Consider the following 14,773-nt stretch of genomic DNA (forward strand, 5'->3'; position numbering starts at 1 on the left):
CTGCTCGCAGGGACATTGTCATCGCCGGCCCCTTTTGTGCCGGAGCCAGCGCGTTCCTGCTCCCTGGCAGGGTGGCAGCGGGCATTAACCACTGCGGTGCTGTGCCACGGCTGAGCCCAAAGAGGGAAAACCCGACTTTCCATCTCCGTCTGTGCTTTTTCAACTGCTTCGCAACCCTCACCCCAACGCTCAGGATTCAGCTGAAAACTGAATGCCCTTCCTTAAACCCAGGGGTGTTGGGGCTCTTTCAGAATCCCCAGAGATTAAAATCTGCTTTTAAGCCATAATTAGTCATTATGGCACTGTTGCAAAACCCAGCATCCCTTTTAACATCACTCAGAGAAGCTGTGGCTGCCCCATCCTTGGAATTGTCCAAGGCCAGGCTGGATGGGGCTTGGAGCAACCTGGGATAGTGGAAACTGTCCTGCCCATGGCAAAGAGGTAGAATGGGATGAGCTTTAAGGTCCCTTCCAACCCAAACCATTCTATGATTTTGTGATGAATCTATTATTTAATGTGGGTTTATGGAAGTCCCTGCACACCAAGATTTTCAAGCTGTCAGATGTCCTGTGAAGCCACCCTTCACCATGGACCCGATGGAAGCAGCAAATCCCCCATCCACCCCCATCTTGGACAAGCACTGGCCACCAGGGATGGTACAAAACTCACAAAACTCACAGGGGAGGATCAGGGCTTTGATGTGGGGCACAGAAAGTCCCTGCTTTCACCCCAAATAACACACCACAGCAGACACACTGTGCCCAGCCAGCCTTTTGCCCTCGGTGAAAACTCCCTCCTCCCACCTGGGCACAGGATCCCACAGGTCTTTTAATCCCTTTTGGTCCCCCTTGTACCCCTTGGCCACAGCTGGAGTGAACCCCAGTTCTCTATCACTTCTTCCACTTTTTAACAATTCAAACAACTTCAGGAGAAATCACAGTTTTTCAGCTGCCACCACCCCACCAGATCATTATTTGTAATTACCATCCTAACCTAAAAAAAATATAAATCCACATACCTGTTTGGTATTTTCTCTCCAGTATAAAGATGGGTGTATCAAATCCCAGAAATATCTGTCCTCTTTTGAAATAAACAAAGGATCTGGCTAGTTAGTTATAAAATAATTTTAAATAACGTTTGAAATTAATATGCCGAGTAAGATGAGATGGGGATAAGGCAGGAACTATTTCTTTAGGTGAGATCTTGCTTGGTAAATTAAAAAAAAATTAAAAAGGGGGAAGAAAATGGATCTCATCCATCAACAGAACAGCTCCAGCCTGTCATCTCCTCGCTCTTTAGGGGCTGCTGCTGGGCTACAGCAGGATGGCAGCCCTGCAACCCATCCTGGGACAGATCATCCCCAAAGCAAAGGAAAAAGAGAGGGACCAGGAGAAGGGAGGAGAAGAGGAAGAAGAAGCAGAAAGAGAAGAGAGGGAAGCTTGCTAAGGAGACATGGCGGGGAGGGAATGGCTCGGGTTTCAGGGAGGCAGGCAGGGACACATCCTTAAATTGGGTGCTGGCAGAGCCTGGGTTACGCCTCGAGGGGAAGGAAGAAGCTTTTTCAGAGGATTTGGGCTTTTCAGCTCCTTCCCACCTCCCTTCTCTGCTGTCTGAGTGCCCACCTGGAGAGGAAGTCAGCAATAACCATCTGGCTGGAAATACTTCTGTCAGTGCCTGAGCCAGCACTGGGATGCAGCAGGAGGAGATGGTTCTGACCTCCTTCCCTTGATGATCTGTTCCTTGGGCAAACCATGGTCTTTCCTGCTTGTCCCCAGGCAAGAAATTACCTTTAGAGGTCCCTTTTCACAGGATTTTTCCTGTCTGACCATCCAAGGCATCTCTGCTCAGGACATTAAAGAGATCTGGCCTATCCTTGTGCTCAGCCCGTGGTGAGGGATGTCCTGTGGCTGGAAACCTTCCCCATCCACCTCCACCACCTCTGCTCTACACATTCATGTTGTCTGCTTCTGCTCCTGACCAAGGCATCTCTTTATTTTAAAAAGAATTCTGTATATTTCATAATTTGTAACTACTACAGCCTTTTAACAATTTTAACCATCATTGCAAGTAAAAGCCAGATAATGTGAAACTCTTTGGTCTCAGCAGCCTTGAAGAAAAGGAACACAGAAAAGGAACCTCCAAACATACTGGGTTTCCCACGCTTATGAATTCTTAAGTTCACCAGCAATTTTTGGAGCCTGGTGTGCTTTTGGCTTTGAACAAGTTGATTTTATGAGCCACAGGATTCCTGCCCTCATTCTCATGGGAGACAGAATTTGCCTTATGGCTCTTGCTGCTGGATTTTTCACTTGCTGCTATGCAAAGCCCAGACTTCTAAATGCCCTAAAAAGCCTGGGTTTTGTATTTTAACTCTGCACAAAGCCAGCTCTGGCTACAACTGTCGCCAACTGCTTCTGCTGTTCCTTTCTTGTAATTAGCAATTAGGCACTTTTATTTCCCAGTAGCAGCAAAGTTCTAATTAACCAGATCATGAGCACAAGTTTCAAAGGTGCCTTTTAAGTCTGTTTTGCCTAAACTTTGACAGACTCCCCACTGTCCTGGCTTTCTGCCAGGGCCCGTGGACTGGGAATCACCAGCTCCAGCAGCAATCCACATCCAGGTTTTGCTGACCAGGAGCATAATGTGGACATGCAGGGATAAGATGCTCTCCTCCCTGGACAGGATTTCTCTGGGCATTGGGGCAGCATTTCAGCCTTTTTCCATGTCTACATCGTTCCTGCGTGTGCTTTGAGTGGCTTGGCACTATCAGGCATGGGGATTACACTGCTCTGAGGAAAAGAAAACACAGCCAGCCTTATTCAAGGAGCAGCCACAACATAAGAAAGGCTAATTATAAAATTCCACAGGACAGCAAGGCTGTTCTCTTGTGTGCCAGGGAAAAAAAAGAAGCTCTTTTTGTGCTTTCTGATGGTCCTGCTGCCTAGTCAGGCAGGGACACTCCAGGACACTCCAGAGATGCTCACGGGACAGAAGCTTCTGGAGGGGTCAGGGCCATCCCCACATCCACTCAGCAGCTGCCACATGCCACAAGCAGCATCTTCCACAACTTCCTATGGCATCTCCATCAGACTTCTTTTCTGGCAGCAGTTTGGCCATGGGTAGAAACTGGGGAAAACAAGTGGCTCACAAAACTGCAGAAAATATAAGGCCTCCAGAAAAAAACAAAAAACCAAAACCAAAACCAGAAATCCAAACCAATTTCCCTCTTCAATTAGCTGGGAAAATACAGAGAGGAGAGATAAACTCATTTGTCCAGGCTATACCGTGGCCAGGAAATGCACTGGGGGTGTAAAGAAAAGCCTGGTGCCATATTAAAAAGCCATAAGCTGAAACGAAAGGCATCTTCTTGCTGCCAGGAGGGAAACACAGGGCTAAGAACACCAGTTGCTGCTTCGAGCTGTTAGCTGGTGTGTAAAGGATGACATGATTCCCCTGCTGATTGCTGAGCTAAATCACCAGGTATTTATGGGATTCCTGCTGCTGCTTTCACTTTGGGGCACACCGGCATGAAAAATGCTGCATCTCCAGCAGGATGGAGCCTCCCCTCCTCGCTGCGCTCCTGCTGCTGCTCCAGGGCACGGCCAGTGGTGGGATCCTGTAATGAGGGAGCTCTCAGCCCCAAACCAGCCCGTATCCAACAGCCTTTGAAGAAGGGAAAGATGTAAATCCAGTACAAGATCATTTTTGTTCCCTGTCCTGACATCAAACCCCGTCTCGGTGCTGCAGCTGTGCTCCCAGCACATCTCTGCGCTATTTGGGAACCACGAGCTAATTTTAAGTTGTTTTCTGACAGGTTATAAGTACTGAAGGAGCAGCAGGGCTGAGGAAAGAACAGTGGATGCCCCCAGAGAAGCTCGGCATTGCCCTGGGCTGCAGCAAGCTGGAGTTCGGGGAGAGGTACCCATCCCCTCCCCAGACAAAATCACCTTTGTTCCTCCCTAATCTGTTTCCTGCCCGAACGCTGCAGGAACCACCCCAGGCGGGTGAGAAGGAGCAGCACAAGGACGCGGTGCTGACAGGAGGCTCTCCAAGGGCAGCAGAGCCACGCCATGGGCTCCGGCTGCCATCCAGGGCTGGGGAGCAGCAGGAAGGGATCACAGCGGGGAACAGGGGATGGGAAACAGGGAGCTGCGTCCCCTCCATCTCCAAAGGCACTCGCTGTTGACCACAGGTGTGTCTGTAACTCCCTTTTCTGCCTGTCGTTACCTCTGGGGGTGAAACCTCACCTGGCAGCAGGATCCTATGGGATAACAGCCATATATATGTTGAATATATATATATATATATATATATATGCAGGTATTTCTATAGGTGTATTTATTTCTATGGCTTGTCCATTGGGACCAGAATTTGCTGGCTTCTCTGCCAGCCCTGGGGAATTCATTCATCCCACTCCTGCTGCAGCATCTCTGCTGTGAGATGGGACTGCTGCAGCCTCTGTGCTTTTAGATTCACTCCAGAGAGTCCAGACCGTGCCAAAGTGGTGACTGAGAAATGATGACCTGTGTGGGGACAGCCAGGCTGGCAAGACAGACATAGAGGACATCGCTGCCTGCCAATGCAGGAACCTGCGTGGGATTGGAGATGCCGTGCCCGAGCCTGACGCTGCATGGAACAGCTTGGGTTGGAAGGGACTTTTAAAAGCTCGTTTAGCTCCAGGAAAGCTCCGGAGGGATGGATGTCCTGCCTTGTCGGCTGCCGCACGGCTGAGCGTGCACTAGGTGGCACGCAGCTGCAGGAGAAGCCTTGCGACAGCGGGGAGAGGCTTGGCTTCGGGGAGAGAGAGGAAAAAGCTGGGAAAAGCAGGCAGAAGGCAAAGCGGGATGAGTTCTGTCCCCTAATTAGCACTAATGGCGAGGTGAGTGTGGCCAGAGCAGGTGAGACAGGAACACAAGCCAAAAGACTCGGCTCCAGAGTTTCCCGGGTGGATTTAGCAAAGGCAGGGATGGGGAGAGCCTTTTGCTCGGGGTCGGGATGACAGGAGAAGGGGCAGGGGTTTCAACTGAGAATGTTAAGTTTAGGGTTGACTTAAGGAAAGAAATGTTTTATGATGAATGTGGTGAGGCCCTGGAACAGGTTTCCCGGAGAAGATGGACGCCTGAAGTGTTGGCTGGGGCTTGGAGCAACCTGGGATGGTGGAAGGTGTCCCTGCCCACAGCACGGGGTTGGAACAACCTGGGCTGGTCCCTTCCAACATAAACTGTTCAAAATTCCGTGATTTTCCCGGAGAAGGCAGGCAGTGGAACACGGAGAGCCGAGCTGAGCTCATGGGGAATCTCCCACTACCAGCAGGGATGAGGAACATGTCCCTCTCAGCATCGCAGGGGTTGGACAGCAAGGTCACCCAGCAGGAGGGGGATGTCCACACCAGATCCATCCCTGCTTTGTCTAACTGCTCCCTGGCAGAAAGCAGCAGCAGCTGCTGCAGAGGAAAATGAAACGAAATTTCACCTATTATCCTTTGCCTGCAGAGGAATTTCTTCCTAATTCCTGTCACTTTGGGTTTGTCTGCTCAGGGAAATTAATCTGAAATCGAGTGGGCTGTGAATTCAAAGTGCTGCAGCAATCCCAGCAGAGCTTGGACAGGCAGATTCCTAAGTGGCCAGGCTATTCCCTGGAGCACCAGGCTAAGCCTGGCAATTTAACAGAGCCTCGAGCATCAGGTTTGGTAGACATTAGTGTAGGACCTCGAGCCAAAACCGTGTGAGAGGGAGCAGCCACAGAGAAATTAATTCAACAGCCTTCCAGCACCACTGCAAGAAAAGGAGAAGGGGGGAGGCAAATATTTGGCTGGTTACCCCAGTGTGTGGATGGATCAGACAGGAGTTGCCACGTTGGAGGACTCAGTGCTTTGCATACTGATTTGGGGAGCATGCAGAGAAGGGTGTGGGAAAGAACAGCATGGGAAAAAAGGGATCCAGCTGAAACAAACAAAAAAAACCCATAAGGGACTATGTTAAAATCTGAGGATCATTAAGGTAAAAGTCATGTAAAATACAAATATATTTTTGCAGGCAGCGAGGATTGCGAGGTCTGCATCCCTGTGAAAACAGGGTTCTTAGGGACAGCAGGACAACAAGGTGAACCTTTTAGACTTGGGGATCATCGAGGGTCTTTACAGCCACCCTCACACAGAACACTTGGAGGAAATTGTGCAGTGGGGTCTGACAAGCTCAGCTGGCCATCAGACCCCAGCTTCATGTTGCCCATGGCTCTGTTAACCCCTTTCAGGTTGCTGGATCATCTTGGAATAGGGTACAAGCAATAGAGGTGTGAGAAAAGGGAGACTGAGGACCAGCAGTGCACTTGTACCGCTCAGATGAGGTACCTCAGCCCGGCAAAACCTTCCAGGGAAGCTGATGCAAGATCAGATCATGAATTCCTGTTCAAAAATAAAACCTTAAATAAATCCAATGCAATTTAAGGCTCTTCCCACAGCTCAGCCACCACCCGACTGGTTTATCTCCACTGTCCAGCCCTTCCCTCCACCCAGGAGCTGCACCCAATTCACCTCTGCTCTCCTCCACCCTTATCAGTAGCACCCTTCAGCCCCAGAGCATCACCCCTGAGCCCTCACCCATCCTCTCTCACCAGCCAGGACTCCTCACTGGGAACACCCCTTTGTCTCCCAGCCGTGTCATCAACGTGTGCAAGACTCGATGGAAACCCTTCTTCACCATCCTCATATCTCCCTGAAACATTTTCCTATTTAGGATCACAGGATATTTAATATTTGTCCACCCAAGCAACCACATGGATCACATAGTCTGCTCCCAGCACGGCTTTATGAAGCATTCCTATCTATTTTTCAGGAAAAAAAACCTTTGCATTGCTCTCCAGTTTCTAATTACAGCCGCAGGAGACAGGAATCCCAAGCACCTGAGTTGTAAATGTGAAACTTATTGCTTAAGCAGACACATTACAAGCAGGCTATCAATCACTACTGGCAATTATTAGTACTTTGTGAGTATTTTGATCTCAAGTATGTGACAGTCTCATCCATCCTGGGGCAGAGAAATCCATGGGCATTTGCATACGAGGCTGAGCTAGGGGGGGATGCAGCTCCAGAAGGTTTTCACTGGAGCTGTTGTGGTTATGTGCTTGGCATTGTACATTTTGGGATGAAAACCAACTTTATTCAGGCTCTGCAAAGATGAGTCTCATGTGTTTAAGCCTGGAAGAAGAGTTTTGTAATATCTCTCCATTCTTACAGTATAAAGTGGTTCTATATATTTTTGTTTATTTTTATTTTTTCTGTAACTACTGAGCCCAGACATAATGTTCTTTATTTTATAAGCCTTTTGGGACAGGTGTATCATGGCATGGGTGAATAAGTGTTGCTGGGTGTACTGGTGGACATTTCCTGGTCCAGAAGGAATTATGGTGATCTTAAGGGTCTTTTTCAACCTAAATGATTTTCTGGTTCCATGATTCTTTAATAACTGCTGCTAAGGCCTTGGTGAGGGTCCCAGGAGAGGGGAAAACCCAGCTGGGTCTGACCTACCTCTAAGAGACCATGAAAAAATGATCCAGCACCCTCCAAGATGCTCTAGGATGGAAGGAATCCCTAAATAAACACACATCTTGCAGGGGGGGTGATGGAGGTGCAGCAGCTGGGAGGGAGCAGCGCTGTGTCCTTGGAGAGATCTGTGACGGGGCTGTGTTCCACCATCCGCATCCCAAACAGGGAGCAGGCATGGCCAGGGCTTTGCCTCACGTGGGGGTGAATGAAACCCTCAAGGTGGTGAGCAGCTGATTGATCCAGGCTGGGTCTGGGGCCAGGGGTCACAGCCACATTCCCACAGGAGCTCCACACACAGCATTACACACACACACAGCATTACACACACACACACACACAGCATTACACACACACACAGAGCATTACACACACACACAGCATTACACACAGACAGCATTACACACACACACAGCATTACACACACACACACACAGCATTACACACACACACAGAGCATTACACACACACACAGCATTACACACACACAGCATTACACACACACACAGCATTACACACACACACACAGCATTACACACACACAGCATTACACACACACACACAGCATTACACACACACACACACACAGCATTACACACACACAGCATTACACACACACACACAGCATTACACACACACACAGCATTACACACACACACAGCATTACACACACACACACACAGCATTACACACACACACACAGCATTACACACACACACACAGCATTACACACACACACACACAGCATTACACACACACACACACAGCATTACACACACACAGCATTACACACACACAGCATTACACACACACACACAGCATTACACACACACACAGCATTACACACACACACACACACAGCATTACACACACACAGCATTACACACAGACACAGCATTACACACACACACAGCATTACACACACACACACAGCATTACACACACACAGCATTACACACACACACACACAGCATTACACACACACACACACAGCATTACACACACACACACAGCATTACACACACACAGCATTACACACACACAGCATTACACACACACACACAGCATTACACACACACACACAGCATTACACACACACACACACACAGCATTACACACACACACAGCATTGCACACACACACAGAGCATTACACACACACACACAGAGCATTACACACACACACAGCATTACACACACAGCATTACACACACACACACAGCATTACACACACACACAGCATTACACACACACAGCATTACACACACACAGCATTACACACACACAGCATTACACACACACACACAGCATTACACACACACAGCATTACACACACACACACAGCATTACACACACACACACACACACAGCATTGCACACACACACACAGCATTACACACACACACACAGCATTACACACACACACACACACACAGCATTACACACACACACAGCATTGCACACACACACACAGCATTACACACACACAGCATTACACACACACAGCATTACACACACACACACAGCATTACACACACACACACAGCATTACACACACACACACACCCCATTACACACACACAGCATTACACACACACACAGCATTACACACACACAGCATTACACACACACACAGCATTACACACACACACAGCATTACACACACACACACAGCATTACACACACACAGCATTACACACACACACACAGAGCATTACACACACACACAGCATTACACACACACAGCATTACACACACACACAGCATTACACACACACACACAGAGCATTACACACACACACACCATTACACACACACAGCATTACACACACACACACAGCATTACACACACACACACCCCATTACACACACACAGCATTACACACACACACAGCATTACACACACACAGCATTACACACACACACACACAGCATTACACACACACACAGCATTACACACACACAGCATTACACACACACACACAGAGCATTACACACACACACCCCATTACACACACACAGCATTACACACACACAGCATTACACACACACACACAGCATTACACACACACACAGCATTACACACATACCCCATCACACACACACTCCATCACACACATGTACACACTCACACTCAGAATCCCCTGCACACACAGAGCATCTCAGCCCCCAGAACTACACATGCTCACACTCACAGGGATGGTATCACACCCATGCACACTGTCACATCATCCCCCACACTGCTGCACATACTGTCACACTCACACCCCCACCATCCCACGTACACATCACACTCTGTCACTATCGCTTACACAATCACTTTTCCATGTCTGTTCACACTCACTGACACACTATCACACACACTCATTATTATCACACCCTGTCACACTCACTGTGACACGTATCTCACACTCACTATCATACACTGTCACACACAGTCACTAACACACACTCACTGTCACGCATTCACTCATTATCATACTCATTATCACACTCATTATCATACTCATTATCACACTCATTATCATACTAATTATCACACCCATTATCATACTCATTATCACACTCATTATCATACTCATTATCACACTCATTATCATACTCATTATCACACTCATTATCATACTCATTATAATACTTATTATCATACTCATTATCACACTCATTATCATACTCATTATAATACTTATTATCACACTCATTATCATACTCATTATCACACTCATTATCATACTCATCATCACACTCATTATCATACTCATTATCACACTCATTATCATACTCATTATCACACTCATTATCATACTCATCATCACACTCATTATCATACTCATTATCACACTCATTATCATACTCATTATAATACTTATTATCATACTAATTATCATACTCATTATCACACTCATTATCATACTCATTATCACACTCATTATCACACTCATTATCACACTCATTATCATACTCATTAGCACACTCATTATCATACTCATTAGCACACTCATTAGCACACTCATTAGCACACTCGGCCCCACGCCGCCTCACGCTCACCGCTACACTCCCTCACGTCTCCACCAATCACGTCCCTCGCTCCCCCTTGGCCCCGCCCCTGGCCCCGCCCCCTGGCCCCGCCCCCGAGCTCTCCCCCCGGCGGCCTGGCGTGCGCACGCGCGGAGGTTCCGTGACCGCGGGCCGAGAGCGGCAGCGCCGGGCCCTGCTCGGGGTGAGGGGCCGGGGGGCCGGGCCGGGTGAGCGGTGACCGGACCGGGGCACAGCGGCGCCGGGATGGGGGGCCGGGCTGGACTGCGCTTCGCGGGGTGGGTACCCCCGGGTGGGCACTCCCAACAAGCCGTTCCCCGTGCCGCGCAGCCCGGGCCGTTCGTAAGGGACCGCCCGGGCCGTTGTGGCCGCTTCGGACTTGGCCTGCCTGGCGTCCCGTCGGCCCGGGGACACGGACGCCGTTCCCCTCGCACCAGGCCCCGGCCCCTCCGGAGGCGGTCGGTACCGCCCGGACGCTCCCCGGCACCCGTGGGGCCCGGGGGTGTCCGTGGTACCGGGGGGACCGGTGGGAGCCAGCAGACAGCTGCGGTGGGTGCCGGGGGCTGCCCAGGGCCCCTGGGCCGAGGGGAGCTCCCTGAGGGGCGGGTGGTCCCGCCGGGCCGGCCCCGAGCCACCGGCTCTTCCAGGTGGGACCCAGCTTGGCTGTTCCGGAGCTCCAGGAGCTCCTGCCGGGAAACGAAGGCGTTGGGGAGCTGGAGGGGCCCTCCGGATCGTGCCAGGTTCGCACCCCACACATCAGATCTCCGCACTAATGAATAACCCTCCCCGGTGCCCAGAAGGATCCAGGAGTAATCGGGTTGGACGCAAAGTGTGGTGAGGTCCCGTGTCCAGGTGGGATCCCGTGTCTGGGTGTACCTTCCCTCCTCTCGCTGCCTCAGTTTTTCTATTCACCCTTGCCCGAAACCAGCCCTCGGCTTAATTGACAGGCAAACGCTTTGTTCGGCTCAGTTGCTGTCTCTGTTTTCCCCCTCCGAGGGGAACTCGCTTAAAAGCTTGTTTTGAATGGAAGCAGTCCAGGTTTGGGGCAGCCGGGTTTATTTCTTCTGTTGTTTTGGCTGTCAACCGAGCCACCTTGTGCCGTGAGGATCAGCAGAGGCTGGGAGAGGGCAGGACTGGGATGGATCTGCGTGCTTGGAGTTATTACTGTGACCCTTCTCTGCTTCCGAGCTCTGTTCTTTCTCTTTCCTTGGTGCTAATCGGTGCTGGGTGCTTGTGTAAGAAACGGTATGTTTGGGTATGAATTACCTGGCAACAGCTTCCAGCCCTGTAGCATCGGGTTTTGCCCAGAAGTGCAGTTCAGCTGGTGTGGGAGCCCTGGCTGGGTGAGTTGGGGTCGGGGGAGAGCACAGGACACCTGTAACGTTGCTCCAGTCGTGCCCCCTGCACAGGGTCACGTCTTATTGCAGCCCTGTGGCCTCCCTGTGCTTTATGTGCTCCCCTAATCCCTGTGTAATCTCTTCCCATGGGATCTTTGTTGCCCTCCCAGTCCTGTCTCTCAAAGTAGTGTTTTAACAATCTGTCCTGAGCACTCTCTTTTCTGAAAAACTTGCTGAAAAGTCTCTATTTTACCAATCTGGTGATTTTTATTTTTAATTCAGCCCAGCAGCTCCCAAGGCTCTTTTTCTTTTCCAGGTACAAGCTCGCATTTCTTGAAAACTTTTATCAGCGCTGGCAATTCAAGTTCAGAAACTTAAAAAAGGAGTTGGCATTTTTAGAAATCATCTCAGACCTATGAATTTTAAGATCCTGCATTTAAAGCGAAATGAAATTCTGCTTTCTGGAAGTAGAACAGAAAATTAAACACAGCTTTCAAAGGCTTTAATTCTCATTCTCCAGCTTTCTCACCACCATTAGCTGGAGTTTGAGGAGCAGGGAGTGAAGCTGTTGGAAAATACATCTGAAATGCACTCCATTTTTTTCCTGTCCAAGTCCCCAATTAAAGCCATGTGGACAAATGTTTCAGAGGTTGTGTTTGGTGTAAAGTTCCAACCAAGCAAGTCCAAACTCAAGCTCTGAGTTGCCAAATACCTTCAATGTGAAGGGCATCTGGCTGGAATATTTAAGTATGCACTTGAATTAGCCAGGGTTTTGTTTTCACTGGAGGAAGGTTGGCCCAGAGGATTTCTCACTGGAGCCACAACTGTTTGGTGAATAAGAGCTTTTAGGGTTGATGTGAATTTCAGCTTTTCAAGGTATTTTTAAAGCTTGAGGGGAAGTGTTCTAGTCTGTGGGATTTGAGTAGAGATGTGAGTTGGGATGTGTAACACATCCCAAACCGTGTCCCACTCTTCCCCAAACCCTTTCTGCAGTGGTGTAATGCTGCACACTGTACAAGTAGCTCCAGTATTGAATTTCTCAGCTTTTAATATTTGTGTGCTGCTGAATTCTCCATGAGAAGTCAGGAACTGCAACTTTAGGCCTTTTGCTTTCTCATTTTCCATAACTCCAGGACTTGTGTAACTCTGGCTTACTGATGCTCTCCCACATTCCTCGCTTCCCAATCCCTGCAAACAGCTGCTGGCTCCAGCAGCTTTCAGCAAGGACTGGCAGGAGGCTGAAATATGCCCCTTGCTCCTCCTTTGGAGCAGCAGTCCCAGCGCAGGAAATATTTTTCCACTCTGATGGGGAAGTGGATGTTGGAGCACGCGACACTCACGTGCAGTCAGCCCGGGTACCTTCACGTGTGGTCCAGGATTCACAGCATCGCTGCCACCCCGGGTGAGGGACAGGCTGTTGTCACCCAGCTGTTACCCCAGCGAGTGTGAGGTGGCCTGGGAAGGAGGTGGCTTTTCTGCTTTGGTGTCTTTTCTGCTTCGGTGTCTTGCTTGTTTGCATTTCCTGCTGCTGTTTCAGAAAGGAAGGAAAACGAATTGCTGACTCCCTCCTCACAGCCTCCCTCTTCTCTGCTCTGCTTGTGGCTGCACATGAATATTTGGTAACAACTTTGGGGGGAAAAACGGTGTTGGTTCTGTGTTTGGGGTTCAGAGCACCTAGTGCAGGTGGGTGGGACAGAAAAATGCCACAGCTTGGGTTTTGCTCTGAGTCAAGCAAGGACAATGCCAGTGGTCCTTGAGGTGGTAAAGTGTTGGTGTAAAACCTGCCATAAAAAGAAGTGGCAGAGGCAGGTGTTGTATTTGATACCTTAAGTCTTAATTTGCTGTTTTTTGAGCAGTAAAATAACTGTCCATGGTGTGTTGAGCAAGAATGGATTACAAGGAAAAGATTAATAGCAGAGACCGGGGTAGGATCTTGGTGATCTGGAGCAGTTTGTCACCAAGACCAGTTGAGCTGGGGGTGTTGTGTAAAAATCTCAGAGCATCTCATAAACTAATTTACACTGAATTCCTGGGGAAATTGCTGCCTTCCTCTTATAAATGCAGACGTGTGGGTGTGTCTGTTCTGTGCTCGCTCTCCTTCTCTGTCTTTTTTAAGCTATCAAGCCACACAGGCATGATGGATGGGACGCTCCACGGAGCGTGGGATCTTCCCCCATCCGGCAGGGATGTCATTCTCTGTGCAGATGGCATCCTCCAGTGGAAGCCACCCACTGCTGCTCTGCCTCTTGGGAGACCTGAACTTTTCCATTGGATTGGAAGGAAGCTCACGGCTCCCTGCTGACTGCTGGGAGTTAAGCGAGCAATCAATGACGTGAGACCTCAGAAGGGAGAAGGCGAATTTATTTTAAAACAAAATGAGTTTCACTCATTCGCAGCCAAACCCACCTACACACGAGCACCAATGTGGGGATCTCCAAGTGGTTGTCCAGCATTTGGACAGATGTGTGTGCAGATGGTTTGGACAGGATTCCTTGGAATGACACAACAGACAAGGAATGTCAAATATCAGACCTCTGGTGTCTCTTGGTCATCATGCCTTTCGATCTGCTCTTTTTACATCCCTTGGGGGCTGAGAGTGATGATCTCTTCTTGTTGGAATTTATTAACTGTCTTTTGTGTCTTTGTCTGGTGTCTTTGGGCTCCTACCCTTTCTCTATTCTTCCCCAAATCATCTCTTAAGGCCTCGAGTCTCTGATGCTGATTGTCCCTTGTTTCAAGATGTTCCTTGTTTTCCAACCTGAAAAAGGTGTGCTTTGATCTTGAGGACCTACTAAATCAGTGCCCTCAGCACAGACAGTTGATTATGCCCTGTGTTCCTCCTGGTTCTCTTGTACTCCTTC

General features: G+C 49.2%; 1 protein-coding gene across 2 annotated transcripts in view; it reads left to right on the plus strand.

Moving 5' to 3' along the window:
* The first annotated feature begins 10,693 nt into the window (after window positions 1-10,693).
* The window catches only part of DTX2 (deltex E3 ubiquitin ligase 2), a 34,660-nt gene continuing 30,580 nt past the window's right edge, over window positions 10,694-14,773 (plus strand). For both annotated transcript variants that reach the window (XM_014254867.2, XM_014254868.2), the window contains exon 1: window positions 10,694-10,759. The gene's annotated coding sequence lies outside the window, so the exon portion shown is untranslated. The remainder of the gene's footprint in view (window positions 10,760-14,773) is intronic.

The sequence above is a fragment of the Pseudopodoces humilis genome, chromosome 23 (genome assembly GCF_049639895.1).
Source record: "Pseudopodoces humilis isolate 2021_Gansu_Grassland_sample_001 chromosome 23, ASM4963989v1, whole genome shotgun sequence".
NCBI classification, from domain to species: domain Eukaryota; kingdom Metazoa; phylum Chordata; class Aves; order Passeriformes; family Paridae; genus Pseudopodoces; species Pseudopodoces humilis.